The sequence below is a fragment of the Scyliorhinus canicula genome, chromosome 3 (assembly GCF_902713615.1).
Source record: "Scyliorhinus canicula chromosome 3, sScyCan1.1, whole genome shotgun sequence".
Taxonomy (NCBI): Eukaryota; Metazoa; Chordata; class Chondrichthyes; order Carcharhiniformes; family Scyliorhinidae; genus Scyliorhinus; species Scyliorhinus canicula.
The window spans coordinates 60661213-60671410 of record NC_052148.1 but is presented as its reverse complement, the minus strand read 5'-3'; the positions used below and the strand labels follow the sequence as shown (position 1 = coordinate 60671410).

At 41.9% G+C, this 10198-nt stretch overlaps 1 pseudogene; it reads left to right on the top strand.

Annotated features, from left to right (window-relative positions):
- Positions 1-7647: 7647 nt before the first annotated feature.
- LOC119963701 lies at positions 7648-8473 on the top strand (annotated as a pseudogene).
- The last annotated feature ends 1725 nt before the right edge of the window (positions 8474-10198 follow it).

Sequence of the window (10198 nt, the reverse complement as noted above, 5' to 3'; positions counted from 1 at the left end):
CCCTGGGATACGGTCAAGAGAAATGTAGAAATGAAAAGGGAATGGAAGAAATTAAAAGAGCAAAAGAAATCCTGGACAGGAGATATGTATCCAGACGGAGATATCTCCCTCTTTGTTAGAGTGCCAAAAGCCCTGCAATATACAGATTCAGTCAGGGTCCTTAAAGCACTTTGTCAGTTTGCATTTGAAAAGCGAGCTGAATCACTAATCGTATTTGGACACAGACAGAAGCATGCAGCTGCTCAAGTGGGCAAAGTGTGTTCCAAACTGATTAAAATCATTGACGGAGTAAACAGGACAGAAATAATACAGATCCATAGTAAACACAAAATTAACTCTGAAGTGGTAGGCAAATATATAAACAACTGCAGAAAAATGAACCATTAGAAATGGAAAGTGACGAGGAATCAGGCCTAGAATCAGATAGCCGAGAGAATTCGGACTCCTGTGAAAATTTCCCAACGGGATACAATTTTCCATACCCAGATCCAAGTCTGTTTCAGGAAGAAAATTGGCCTCAGCAATCTGCCACACATAAGAAAGAAGCGTTTATCGATCATTTCGTTGAACCACAAGAAAGTGAAGAGGAACAAGGCATAGTTGGGATTATGGCGCCTCCTGTGATGGGACAGGAAGAATTATCATCCTCATCCGAGAATGAGGAAATAGTCAAACCAAAGAGAGGAATAGGGAATAGAAAAAATTCTAAACCATTAGAAATAGGGGATTATAGCGATCACTGGAAACACCAACAACCTTCCACTTATCAACCAGTAAATAAGGATGTACCGTATTATATGTATAATCCAGAAGCAGAAATGGTACACCATAGAGATCAGGAAGGATGGGAAAGAGAGGTTACAGCTAGGGGACTTAAAATAGGAGAAATATTAGGCGGAAGTCAACAAATTGATTCTACGAAATTACTAGAATTACCAAACGTTACCCCCAAAGCTAAAATTTGGCAAATGAGCAAAGGGTATGACAGTTTCGGAAGAGCCATGAGTAGGGTAAGGAACAGCACAGAAACACAAGGCCAGATAATAGCAGCACTAAGACCACAGGAAAGGATACAGAATCGTCCAAGACCCCAAAAAACTGCTCCTACTCCAATGGATAGGGCAAGTTATGCTCCACGAGATAGCCAGGTACCAAGTGCAAGGTTTGAAGAATATATAGAATCGGTGGAAGAGTTTGCACAACATGGTACCCCCTATTTTGAGAAAGAACCGGTACGACGACGGATACATTTCTCCGAATATAGGGACCCAGATAGAGGTGCCCCTTTGAGAACACCATGCCCCAGAAGTGAGAAAATAGTTCAGTCATTTACACCAGGTCCAGAGGAAGGACAGGGAGGCATGGTACCGTATAAAATAGTAGCAGCCGTAATGAAGACAGCAGGCCCAAAGAAACATGGGGAGAGTAGAATTGAGTATTCACAGAGGTTAAAACAGTTAGCGAAGAAAATGGGGGCATCAGGAGAATCCACCAAATTGATTGATTTACATACAGTGGGAGAAATAGTTACAGGCGAAGTCGCAGATTTAATAAATGAGTTAGATTTGGGAAATGAGAGAGCTAATTTAATGAAAGAGATGACAGAGGCAGCATATGCAGGGGAACACCTCACACCATATATCGACCGAATATATGAGGTTAATAAGGAAGAGGGGGTCGATGTAGTCAGATTCCTGAGGGAATTAGGACCCAAGATTCCAGGAGGAAAAAGCCTCTCAATAATACTGTTAACGACCTCTAGAAGAGAAATAGGAAGAGAACTGGTTAAATTTGATTTGGCAGGCAAAGCATTTAAGGATAAACACACAAAAGGGGAACAAAAAAGAGCAGCTGCCCAAAATAATGTTTCAACACAAAATGCTCAGATTAGACCACCAAACCGACAGATACCTGACAAATCGGAACAAAATCCAGCACAACCAGCAATGCCACAACATGGGTATAATTTGCGGTCACAAGGGCCACCTCCACCACAAAATCTAGATTATTTACCAAGGGGACAATTCCTAGCCCTCAGTCGGGAGGAAAGAGACAGATTCATTGAGGATAGGAGAAGAAGAGCAGCTGGTCAGGGGAGGATTGAGCAAGGTAGATATCAACCACCAGAAGGGTATCCGGGACGCTCGCGAGGGGGATTCCGAGGAGGAGGCAGAGGAGGCCCCGGTATATATGGACAGGATTCGGCTTCTCCCCTTAAACAGGCTATACAAAATCTAACAACAGAAACAGACAAAGGAGAATTAGTAGTAGTATACAAGGGGGAAAGATGTATAGTGGACACAGGGGCTGAGATATCAATGATAAGGGAAGAAGCTGGAAATCCGACAGGAAAGAAATACATAGTAGAAGGAGCATTAGGGAATAAGGATATTAGACCAGAAGTTAGATTGGGAGAATTACTGGCAATATCAGGAACTGATAATCTGATGGCAGGGAAAGATTTAATAAAAATAGATACTGGAAAAATAAGGATATTAAAACCAATTGATAACATGGAGGAAATAAGGAAACAGAAAGAGAAAAGTATTTTAAATGACGAAGCTTGGAAGAAGATGGAAGAAGTACTGATGGGAGCAAACCTAGCGATAGGTAAGAATGACACAGGTTTGCTTAGCCAGCAATTTCAACACACAATTCACGGGGGACAACACAGACCTCAAAAACAGTATCCTTTGCCTAGAGGAGCTAAGAGCGAGCTGGAGATAATAATCAAGGAATTGGAGCAGCAGGGGATTATTCAAGGGGTCACATATGCCTCAACAAATAGTCCACTTCAGGTAGTAAGAAAACCAGATGGTACATTTAGAATGGTAACAAATTACAAAGCTTTAAATAAAGTCACAAAGAAGGACAAGAGATATTTAATAAATCCACAAGCTACCTTAGAGCAAGTCGCGGGAAAAACTTACTTAACTAGTATAGATTTGGCGAATGGATTCTGGAGTGTTCCATTAGACCCAGACAGCAGGGAGAAAACAGCATTCACCTTTGGAACTAAGCATTATGTATATTGTAGACTTCCACAGGGATATGTTAATTCTCCAAATCACTTTCAGGCAATAATCAGGGAGCTGATTCAAGATGATTTGGCCTTAGTATATATCGATGATATATTAATTGGAGATGACGATCAGGACATACATGTGGAAAGAGTGGCCAGGATCATTAAGACACTTGGTGAAGCAGGCTTTAAAATAGGGCTAAAGAAATGTCAAATTGGGAGAAGCGAAGTCAACTATTTGGGTTATTCAGTATCGAAGGAAGGTAGAGAGGCCAGTATTGAAATGAGGAAGAAGATAGCTGAAATTACTGCGCCGGTTTCGAAAAAAGGGGTTCAAAAAATAATGGGAATGTTGGGATATCTAAGGCCAGTAGTGAAGGACTTCAGTCTCTATGCTAAAGCCATTTATCAAACCTTGAAAGGGGATTTTATTTGGACCAGCGAGGCCCAGAGAGGGCTAGATCAGTTAAAGGCAGCAATTGCGATATCGGGGTCATTAGTTGGGAGACAAGAAGAGGATGATTTAAGCATTAAATTAGACATATATAAAAATGGATATGGTATGGTACTTGCTAATCTTAGCAATCAGACACCTATCAAACATCTGACAGGAAACTGGTCGAGAGCTGAACAAAAGTTTTCAAACATCGAGAAATGTCTAGCAGCTATAACAAAGAGAATAGCAGAGATAGAAAACTTGTCGGGTGGTAAGAAAATTTATGTCACAACTGAGTTTCTGGAGTTAAAGGAGCTAACCAAGAGACAGATTTGCCAGCAAGGCGCGAATACAGCTCGATGGGAAAGATGGGAAACCATTCTTCTAAACCCTGACTTAATGTTTGTTCATAACATTCAAAAGGGACAGAAACTTGATGAGCCAGTTAGTAAAACGGAGTTGGTGAATGCTTGGGTATTATATACTGATGGTAGTAAAGTCAAGAAGGACGAAGAACAAGCCAGATGGGCATTCATTTTAAAAAATTCAGGAAATATAGTAGTGGAGGAACAGGGAGTAATCATTGGATCAGCTCAGACAGCTGAGGTAGAGGGAGTATTGCAAGGGTTAAAGGAGTGTCACCAGCGAAAGCTGCAGGAAGTTACCGTTGTAACCGATAGCTTTTTCGTGCAGCAAGGATTGGAGAAAGATTTGGAGTTTTGGAAACTAAACGGTTGGACGAACGGTAGAAATAAACTACTGGAACAGAAAGAACAGTGGGAAGAGATAGATAAAATTTTAGCCGATATGGAGATCCAGACAATTCATCAAAAAGCACACACAAAAGGAATTGGGGAACTGTGTAAGGGGAATCAGGAAGTGGATGAATTAGCCAGACTTAGGACAATAATCTTGGGGACTCTTGGGAACTCAGCAGCCGACCATCAAATGATAATTAAGCAAGTACATGAAGCCACAGGACATGGGGGTCATGTTGTAGTCTCAAGGGAGTTGAAGAAGTTGGGACTTAAAATAGCCTATTGGAGACAACATTTAACTGCAGTAAGGAGAAAATGTGAGAGATGTATGGCCTGTGGAGGACAGAGAGGAAATAAAACATATGGGAGCATAAAAACTGAGAAACCAATGCAGGAATGGTCATTAGATTATGCAGGACCACTTTTTCCCAGAAGCAGCAAAGGTAATTTGTATTTTTTAGTCAAAGCTGATAGCTGCACGGGAGAAATTGACCTTAGAGCAACCAGCAAAGCAAATGGAGCCACAACCAAAAGGGTATTGGCAGAAATGATGACCTCCAGAGGTAGACCAGAATCGATCCGAATGGACAACGCGCCACACTTTAGAAACAATACTGTTATTAACTTTTGTGCTGACAGAGGAATAACAATCAATTGGGCCGTGAAATATACACCTGAGAGTAATGGAATGGCTGAGAGGTCTGTAAGAAAAGTAAAGGATTGGATCATAAAGAATCAGAATAATAAAGGCTGGGATAAAGACATTGAAAGAATAGTATTTGATCTTAATAGCAACCTTGGAACCTCTGTCCCCCAGGGACAAGGAGACCCAAGTGAATCTGGGAATTATCAAGTAGGAGACGAAGTTTGGGTGAAGTTACCAACTAAGACTGCGGGGAAAATCATTCGCGAGACTGTAAAATGTAAAGACAAGATTGTTCAGATTCTGGGTACACATACAATTGAATTAGAGAAGCATGGTGTCTGGAGCAAAAGAAATTGTGTCACGCTTGAAACACACGACCCAGTGAGCATCAGAGGAGTTTGAGATTCTTCGAATCTCACTCAGGGGTGCAATGACAGAAGGAGGCTTGACTACATCAAGGATATGGAATATAAACCAGTTCAAAAAGAAATGATGGCAAAAGGAATCCGGAAGTCCTGGAGAGGGCACTTCTGGGATAATCCGAATTAAAGAATAGGGCCCTCTCCACCCTTGATCTGTTCATTTGCTTTTTCAGGTGGAAAAAATTAATAACAAACCAGGTCGCAAGAAGGAAGAGAACTACACTCCAATAACAAACCAGTTCGCGAGAAGGAAGAGAACTACACTCCAGAGAAGAATCTGTTCGACAGGATTGGGGGGAAACTAATGATATAATTGGCTACAAATTTGAGGGAATTAAATGCAAATTAGAATATCAAATTATAACTGGACAGTGAAACCCCCGGTCAGACATCTCTAACTGGACATTAGTTGATGGATGATCTGTGGTCTCCATGGGGTATGTACTACGCAGTGGAATCATTAAGGTCTCGGCAGCAGATAGCAGCGACTGACGAGGAACCCCAATATGATCAATGATAATAGGTTAAGAATTTCAGTAGCTTGATACTACGGCGGGAAAATTGTTACCAATGCAACAAAACAATATTGCATTGAAGAGCTATAATCGTTGATAAGAAAAAATTTTTTATTTTCATGTAAATTGATAGGGACTGTTGTATACATATGAGAAGGGGGTATGTGTGTCGTTAAATAACTTGATCCGCATTTCTAAACTGTGAATGTTTTAATAGAGGGTTAGTTAGTATGTAATAATGATTGTTCCAAAAGCCAAGAAGCGATGTTTCGATATGGATATTAAATTGTTAACAGTTGAAAATATGTAAAGTGTAACACACAGTCTATTGGTTAGGTAATGTATAAGGTGTTAAGATAAGATAAAAATTTTACTATGTATAGAACAATAAGGAGAATTTGTTTGGGAAGAAAAAAAAAGAGACGGTTCAATGCGGTTTTGTAAATGCTGAAATGAAAAATATACACGTTGTCAGAAAGATGTTCTCTCATGTAAACCAGGGGTTGGCAGACTTACATGATTCACGACAATGTTAGACATTAATGGGGAAGTTAGGAATACAAGCAGGATCAATTGAACATTTTAAATTAATAAGACTAGGGGATCAGTGGGGGGTAAAAGATATCACAATTACCACATTCCAATCAGAAATGGAAAACAAGACTCGTATTGACACTGGTCTATGATATGCATACAAATGACAATGATCAGGGATGTAGGTTAGTACAATTGGATGGGGGGACAATAAACCAAATTATAGTAATGTTTCAAATGTCAAGACGGGGTGTTCTGGAAAATACAGAATGTGTCATTTGAAACATAGAGGTCTGCCAACATCTGATCGGGGAGAGTGCAGGGAAAGATCCCACAAGAGGTTGGTGGCAGCTGAAGGGCACAGAAACTGTGGGCAGCAATTTCAGTCTATCAGAATGGTTATTACAACCTGCAGCAGGAAAAAGGCAAAAGAAAAAAGTTTTTAAAAATCTCTTTGTGTTGTTGGAAAATTGTGATGGACTGCCCCTTTAAGACCCGAAGTCCGATCCTTATCAGAGGTCCCGATCAGAACAGCTGAAACAGAGAAACCAGCGTGGACTTCAGACTCCTCCCCTTTTTCTCCCCACGAGGCAAGAAGCAAGAACAAAGACACCAGCAGCAGAACACCAGCGGCACCCGAAGAAGCAAGAAGGACAGCAGCAGCCACAGAAGACAGAAGAGGAGGAAAAGAGAAAACTGCACCAGGAGAGATGACCAGGAGGCTTGAAAGTGAAAGGGAGAGAGAGAGAGTCTGAAGGCCTCACCAACCAACCAGACAACATCAAAAAGTAAATAATGTTTTTAATTTAATGAGATAAAAAAGAGTATGTTAATAATAAAATAATTTAACCTGAAAAAGTGGTTATTAGCTTACTTCACTTCCTTAAGAACGCAGGACCCGTGACATCGATGCCATTAAGGGGTAAGTAAGTAAAATTCTTCAGTGAAGGTAGGAGTTATACCGGGGGATAACTTGAAAGGAGAGTTTGACCCGAATCGCACTCTCAGAGGCCTGTACTGGAGTCAGGGAGGAAGTTCCCTGGTCGCCGTTTTTTAGAATATCGGCCCTTAAGGTTCTTTGGTATAAAGGGAATTCTAAAACATATAGGTGAATTTAAAAAACACACTCCAGCCGTCAATGTTGGGCCGCATTCCTGCCAGCGTGCCAGCTATGTAATTTCAATATATTGTAAGGACTCCTGGCTGAAATCATCCACCCATGCTGGATCATCCGGGCATGTTGGCGCACAATTACAATGAATTTTTTTGATTTTCCACCTACGCCAGTGGAGGCCGAGGGTTGGAGTGGGCAAAATGAGCTCTCGTGCGTTCATTGGTCGACTGAGCCCTCATGGCAGAGAAAGGGATGTGGAAAACTTCTTTCAAGGATATGAGCGAATAAAGGAAATTGATTTGAAGAATGGATTTGGATTTGTAGAATTTGAAGATCACAGGGATGCAGATGATGCCGTTTATGAATTGGATGGGAAAGAATTGTGGAGCGAGAGAGTTACAGTTGAAATGCCAGAGCATGGCCTGGAAGGGGTCGTGGAGGAGGACGATATGAAGGTCGCTTTAGCCCTCGCCGTCCACGGAGTGAGGGAAGGAATGGACCTCTAGTTCGTACAGAGAACCGACTGATTGTTGAGAATTTGACTTTGAGAGTTAGTTGGCAAGATCTGAAAGATTTCATGAGACAGGCTGGAGAAGTTACCTTTGCGGATGCACACAGGCACAAAATGAATGAAGAGGTGGTTGAGTTTGCCTCGTATAGTGATTGGAAGAATGCTGTTGATCAACTCTCTGGCACAGAAATAAATGGAAGAAAGATCAGACTGATTGAACAGCCTAAACATAGGTCTTGTAGCAGATTGCGTTCATGGAGCCATACGTTATCCAGATCTCATAGTTGGTCTCACTTCAGGAGCTGCAAATCCTACAGTGGTTCAAAGAGTAGAAGCCGCAGTAAATCGCACTCTCGCAGTGGATGTCGTGTCCCTGCTAGGCAACAAAAGGCCCGTTCGCCTTCACTATCCAAATCACTTGCATTATTGGAGAGGCCAAGATCTCGTTCTCGCTTGCGTACTCGGTCAATGTCAAGGTCACCATCTGTTGCAAGTGCCGATTAAGCAGTGTACTGTTAATACAGCATAAGTGGACTTTTACCTATGTAAATTGAAGGTGATGTAAGTAGAATGTAGTGAATATGTCTTAAGAAACATGAAACTTCATGTATTTTATTTGAGACCAGAGTGCGCAATTATTGGAAGTATGTTGGAATAGTATTGTTTACATATTCAGTAGTTTGAAAATAAATGTATGCACACAATATCCATTTATTCCACCATAATGTTCAATTAATATTACTTTATGGGTGCAACTATATTTCCATTAATACTTTCCCAGTGATAAATATAATTGAATTTCATTATTTTGCTTTTCTTTAAATGAAAGCTACAAATTTAACTAATTAAATATGTGCATATATTTCTGGGGGGGAAAATGAATATTTTCACAATGGTACAAAAGGATCGTGGACCTGACAACTTGCTCTTCGGTCGTAACTTTAGCTTGCATTGTGCAATGCTCATGGTCATTAGCAGAGGCTTCGCAGGTACTACCACATCATTTTCAGGGGGCTGTCACAGACAAGTCTCTACCTACCAGACCAGTGGTAAGACAGGAGCTTTTAATGTTCTGCAGGACTAGGGCTGTACTGAAGAAGGGGGGAGGGGGGCAATTGGTCTTAGGCAGGAGAAGTAGCTAAAGTCACATGACGGGGGAGCGAGGGGGCAGAGAGGGTAGGGTTAGGGGAGTTAGCATCCTCAGTACCATGATGGGGCGAGGGAATGTTACAGACTGACATATGCCACACGGGACCAGATTGGAGGGGCGCTGAGTGAAGAAGCGCTTCAGTTTACATCATTGAGCTTGCAAAGATTGACCTTGCCCCAGTCCAGGAAGATGGAGAACATATCAGCCCAGTCTCAATCATGCCTACTGCGTTCTGAGCAGGGTGTTCTCAGTGCATCATATGCCTTGACTCATGGGGTCTAAAGCATCATAATGGGCTGTAACTGGCACGCTCAGTCAGGAGGGGCATCTTCAGCCTTCTGATGGGCAAAACAAATTTGGGAGAATCCGAGGTGTGGTGGGAGTATATTAAACTGCGCAAGAAGCTTCAAGATGGGAGGGGTGAGGTACAAATGGGCCATAGGTATATCCATTTTAAAATGTTCAGGGGCTGACAAATGGAAATGTACCCTAAACACACTGGGATCAAGGAATACAGGGGGAGGATTGAGAGGTTTGTGAGGGAGCGAAACCTGAACATGATGATGAAAGGGGTTTTCACAGTCACAGAAGAAGGGTGCAAGCTGGCCTGGTCTAACAGTGAGAGTTCTTCCAACCTGCAGTAATGGCTCAGTGCTCAATGAAAATGAGGAGATGTTCTGCTGGTGAGGGCTCTGCCGAGGATTGGAGGGCAACAGCCTGCACTGGGTGAGGGGGAGTGGCGGCGATTAGAGGGGAACCCAACTGTAGGTCCCAAATGAGGAGAGAGGCACAGCTGAGACATGTTAGCAGCCTTTCAATGACAATGCAGGGAATCAGGAAAATGAAGCAATAATGCCCACTCATGGCATGACTAATTTAGCAAAAAGTCATTAATCAATCTCCTTGTTTTAACCACTTGTCCGCAATGTGGAAATTCCCTAGAGTAATAATGAACTCCAGAGCAATTGGACAATAGGACAAGCTTCAGAAGCCTCTTAGAAAGTTGGAGTTGGACGATTCATAGAAGAGAAGCCTTAGTTGCCTCTCAAATAAGACAGCTGATGATGTTCGCTGCTCTGATTTTACGAGA